Genomic DNA, 6,147 nt, shown 5'->3' with positions numbered 1-6,147 from the left:
GTTGTCCTGACAAGAGTTTGAAAAAAAAAGTTACCAAATATCGCAAAATTATCTGCCCCTGAAATTCTTTTAAAATCATTTTTTCATATTTTTCTCCGGAATTGAAGGTTTCTTTTAACACACCTGATAGAAAATTCTTTCTTGTTACTATGCACACCACTAAAATGCATATAACTCTTCTCAGAAGCGAGATGGGTTAGGGTAGTTACCATATCCCGCTCAAAATTTGACCATAATTTGCCTAAAATTCTATGCGAGTTATCGCCCGCTTAGGTTACCAAATATCGCTCGGCGTTACCAAATCCCGCAGTTCATATTAATTAACATAATTGAAAGTAAACAGCTCAATTTGAAGAAATAAAGGAGATATTACGAAGAAATAAAAGACTTCTTTTAATTTTTCCTGGTGGATTATTTATAGCAAGGGTATATACTTCGACGTCGCTCCAGAAATAATTTATTCTATGAGACATAATTCTGTGGATCGTTTCTACTTCGTCATAGTAACTATAATTGCTCTTTCGAATACTATTCCTCCTTTATTTCTGGTTTGATTTCAATTATAATTGATTTATATTCTGTTAATTTTATTCTGTTCTCGAGGATTCCAGTTGGCATGGTTACCGTAAAATCCCGTGTATTGGCCGCACTTTTTTTCGTCAGAAAATCGTTCAAAAGTAGGGGTGCACTCAATACATAGGAACAAAATTCAACCCTTTTTTTTCCAGGTCGTTTTCACAGTGCCAAGGACCATTTTCTTCAATTGATTACTCTTCGTTACAAGTTACGTCTAAGTTTACTACTATTACTCTAATTTCAGACATTCATATACATCAGTCCTACCTGTTGTAGTCGTATACATCTACCCTATCTGTTGGAAGAAAGATATTTGTTTCATAATAATAAATCATAATGAAAAACGATCTTTGTTTTTCTTTTATTTCCATTGTGTATTCCGCCATTTTGAACTGCTGTCGCTTATATCATCTACAATTGTACACACAAATTGCATGTAGCTTAAAACATAAATAATACCAATAAACGATTAAACACCTATAATCTTTGTTATATATTCTGAATTATCTTTAATGTTGTATTTTATTATTTTTTTTTTATTTCAGAAATGCATTTATAGGTGCAATTCGTTAGGCATTGTATTGTCGCGTCATTGCTATATATAGCATAGACTACTAAATTGTCACGTAGGCTATGCCCTAACAAAAAAATACTATAGTAAACTATAGTTAACTATAGTTTACTATAGTTAACTATACTAAATCAAAGTTCCAAAGTTTTTACTATAGTAAATCAAGGTTCCAAAGTTTTCACTATAGTAAATCAAAGTTCCAAAGTTTTTACTATAGTAAATCAAAGCTCTAAAGTTTTCACTATAGTAAATCAAAGTGCCAAAGTTCTCACTATAGTAAACCAAACTTTTTTACTATAGAAAATCAAAGTTCCAAAGTTTTCACTACTGTAAATCAAAGTTCCAAAGTTTTTACTATAGTTAATCAAAGTTCCAAAGTAAATCAAAGTTCCAAAGTTTTTACTATAGTAAATCAAATTTCCGAAGTTTTCACTATAGTAAACAAAGTTTTTACTATAGTAAATCAAAGTTCCAAAGTTTTCACTACAGTAAATCAAAGTTCCAAAGTTTTCACTATAGTAAACCAAAGTTTTTACTATAGTAAATCAAAGTTCCAAAGTTTTCACTACAGTAAATCAAAGTTCCAAAGTTTTTAATATAGTTAATCAAAGTTCCAAAGTTTTCCCTATAGTAAACCAAAGTTTTTACTATAGTAAATCAAAGTTCCAAAGTTTTTACTATAGCAAATCAAAGTTCCAAAGTTTTCACTACAGTAAATCAAAGTTCCAAAGTTTTTACTATAGCTAATCAAAGTTCCAAAGTTTTCACTATAGTAAATCAAAGTTCCAAAGTTCTCACTATAGTAAACCAAAGTTTTTTACTATAGTAAATCAAAGTTCCAAAGTTTTCACTACTGTAAATCAAAGTTCCAAAGTTTTTACTATAGTAAATCAAATTTCCGAAGTTTTCACTATAGTAAACAAAGTTTTTACTATAGTAAATCAAAGTTCCAAAGTTTTCACTACAGTAAATCAAAGTTCCAAAGTTTTCACTATAGTAAACCAAAGTTTTTACTATAGTAAATCAAAGTTCCAAAGTTTTCACTACAGTAAATCAAAGTTCCAAAGTTTTTACTATAGTAAATCAAAGTTCCAAAGTTTTTACTATAGTTAATCAAAGTCCATAGTAAATCAAAGTTCCAAAGTTTTTACTATAGTAAATCAAAGTTCCAAAGTTTTCATTATAGTAAATCAAAGTTCCAAAGTTTTTACTATAGTTAATCAAAGTTCCAAAGTAAATCAAAGTTCCAAAGTTTTTACTTATAGTAAATAAAATTTCCGAAGTTTTCACTATAGTAAACAAAGTTTTTACTATAGTAAATCAAAGTTCCAAAGTTTTCACTACAGTAAATCAAAGTTCCAAAGTTTTCAGTATAGTAAACCAAAGTTTTTACTATAGTAAATCAAATTTCCAAAGTTTTCACTACAGTAAATCAAAGTTCCAAAGTTTTCACTATAGTAAATCAAAGTTCCAAAGTTTTCCCTATAGTAAACCAAAGTTTTAACCACAGTAAGTCAAAGTTCCAAAGTTTTCACTACAGTAAATCAAAGTTCCAAAATTTTTACTATAGTTAATCAAAGTTCCATAGTAAATCAAAGTTCCAAAGTTTTTACTATAGTAAATCAAAGTTCCAAATTTTTTACCTTGATACTATAGTTATCTATAGTACACTATAGTTAACTATAGTTTACTATAGTATTTTTTTGTTAGGGTGGCCATTGTTTTTTTAACAATTATCACCTGAACACATGTAATGAAAGCAACAATTTTTTTTAGAACTTGATTAACAATACTATAGTTAAATCACAAGCACATAGATACAATCAAGCACATTAACTAGCACATTCAACTTCAAAAATAAATATTAAATTGTCATTTAGCACGTCACAGCACTGATTGTTAACTACATTGACACTAATTCACTGGCGACCATGAATGTTCCAGTTGACGTCTTCCTCCTCAAATCCTTGGAATTCCTCTTCCTCACTGTCACTTTGGAAGAGATTGGCGTATTCTTCCTCGGTCCAAGGGAAATCCGTGTCGGTGTAGTAGGGTTGATCATCACGCTTTCCTTTGTTCTCTTCAACTACAAAAACCTAGAGTGTCATCTTTCAGAATGTGATAAACCCGAAACTTTTCGACCACTTGCTGCTCTTCTTTAATTCTCCTACCCTTTAGAAAGGCTTCAATTGAAAAAGGTTACCATTTCCCGCACAAGTTACCCAATCCCGCTTTGTTACCAAATCCCGCTATACCGTTACCAAATCCCGCTCTAAGTTACCAAATCACGCTTTTGCTTTGTTCTCTTTAACTACAGAAGCCTAGAGTGTCATCTTTCAGAATGTGATAAACTTGCAACTTTTTGAACACTTGTTGCTCTTCTTTAATTCTCCTGCCCTTTAGAAAGGCTTCAATTGAAAAAAGGTTACCATTTCCCGCACAAGTTACCCAATCCCGCTTTGTTACCAAATCCCGATATACCGTTACCAAATCCCGATATACCGTTACCAAATCCCGCTCTAGGTTACCATTTCCCGCACAAGTTACCAATTATCGCTTTAGGTTACAAAATAACGCTCTAAGTTACCAAATCACTCATTTGCTTTGTTTTCAAAAACTATTGAAGCCAAGGGTGTCATCTTCCTGCATGTGAAAAATTAAGAACCCATTGACCCAATAATGCTCTTATCCATTTGTTATGCCCATTAGAAATGGTTTCAATGAGATTACGTTACCATTTCCCGCACTTCACGTTACCAAATACCGTTGGAAACTATTTCAGGATTTTCGTTGAAGCATTAAATAAAATTCGAGAATTCATCATAGACGTTAAGTATCTGGAGCCTTTAAATTTTCTTCTAAGAAGCCGTGAAGAGCAAGGTGACGGGGATCTGCAGTACGTCTTCTACTTCTAGCGCGCTACCTGTAAAAGAGATGAGGGGGTTAAATATCCTTGTAAACACAGAAGACGGAGGACTGCAACAAGACTAAAGCAAACAACAAAGTATTTTGCGAGTGGAACACACCAACCAGGCAAACTACACGTAGGAGGAAGGAGGAAATGGAGAGACCACCATTGCTTAAAAAATTGAAGAATGCAACTGGAGATGAAGATCTGGAAAGTGGTGGGGAAGACCCATGCATTCTTTGTCGGGGATCTTTTAGATGAAGAAAAAATCTTCGGGGATTGCTTCAACATGGCCATGGAGCAGTGGCAGGCTAGCACTGTGAAAGCTTATATGACAAGCTTGCGAGACTTTTTAGCATTTTGCGTGAAGGCAGACCTCCCAACTGGAAGAAAGCAAGACCTAACCTCCATCGAATGATGCAGTTGCTAAAAGATGCAAGGAAGAGCTTGCGCAAAAAAAATTGCACAGCGAAAACCAGAAGTGGAGGCAGATGCGTTAAGTTTGTGTTTTTTTTTTTATAAACACTAGCACCATCATAAAACCCTCACTATAACCTGCATTGCATGAATCAGATCAGAGTAAGAAGAGGGGACCATTACCCAGCTACAGCCAATCTTAAAATGAAAAAGAATTGGGAGGGAAATGCACACAGGGAGGAGAAGGAGGTACAAGAGGTGGATGGGAAGTGTATACGCAAGGAATGGAGAATTTTACCATATGTTATGACACACTAATGTCAGACAGATTCAATCCCCAAAGAAAACAGTCAGAGGGAAAGGGATATAGAGAAAACCGTAAATGCTGTGAATTGCAAGAGATATTTAACCCCTCACCTGTGTGAGCTGTGTGAGGATAACCTTGATAATCTAGTACAGAATCTCCCCAAGTTGGTCCTGCAGCTTCAGGTTTGCAATGTTGTGCCAGGTTGGACTGCTTAGCTGAGCTGCAAAATTTTTGCAATCATTTAAAAAGTATTCCGGAAAAAGAATAATAGTATTCTGGAAAAAACAATTCCATAGTTTTCCGGAAAAAAAAAATCCCTGAAACCGGAATTTTTTTTTTCCGGAATGCAATATTCCGGGGAAAAAATTCCGTTTTTAGTGGAACTCTTCTGTGTTTGGAACTTTTCTAAGTTTGGAGCTCTTTTGTGTTTGGAACTCTTCTGTGTTTGGAGCTTTTCTGTGTTTGGAACTCTTCTGTGTTTGGAGCTCTTTTGTGTTTGTAACTCTTCTGCGCGTCCAAAACAGAGAAGAGTTCCGATAAATAATAAATCTGATGCAATAACTTGTCTTAAGACAAAATGATATTTAAACTTTTTTTTAATGAATTAAGTTTTACAATTGTATAAACAGATAATAAATGCAGACTTACCTTAGTTTTCCTCGCCCAGTTGCTTTAGCAAGGCTATAATCTTTTGTAAGTCTACACACTCAAAACTCCCGATGACTGCACAACAACAACAAAAATTAACGCTAACAACAGTACCCTCTTTAAAGTCAACGCAATCGAAAAAATCTCAGCGTTCTGATCGCCTATAAACTGTAAATTACCTAGAAAATCTGTCTCGTCCATAAACACAACCTTACCGTTGAAAAATGGCGTTGTTTTGAATTGATGACGTATTTGTGCTGGATATGACATCACAGGTTCACTGCAGATGTCTGCCGGGACTACTTTCGGAAGTATGACGTCGTGGGAATGTTGTAGAACAATATCTGGGGCTCACTACAGGTTATACATATAAAATAATTATTTCTAAGTGTTTTGAATTACTTCTTGTTATTTTATGAGTGGTAACTATTAAATACCATTGAAATAATTTTAAAAAGAAAAAATTATAATTTTATTTATTTTCATAGAAAATAAGTAGTTATTAGTCTTTGACATCTCAAATCGGGCTAAGCTCTGATTGGTCAGCAAATGAGGGCCTCGCCCGCCCAAAAAGTCTTCAGTCGTGTTCCCGAATTTTTCGGCGCTTAGCTTCGCCCGCACAAGTTACCCAATCCCGCTTTGTTACCAAATCCCGCTATACCGTTACCAAATCCCGCTCTAAGTTACCAAATCACGCTTTTGCTTTGTTCTCTTTAACTA

This window comes from Saccostrea echinata, unplaced genomic scaffold (assembly GCF_033153115.1).
Source record: "Saccostrea echinata isolate AGI-Se365-2 ecotype Australia unplaced genomic scaffold, CSIRO_AGI_Sech_v1 ptg000102c, whole genome shotgun sequence".
NCBI lineage: Eukaryota > Metazoa > Mollusca > Bivalvia > Ostreida > Ostreidae > Saccostrea > Saccostrea echinata.
The sequence above is the reverse complement of the archived record's forward strand: the minus strand, read 5'-3'. Positions refer to the sequence as shown.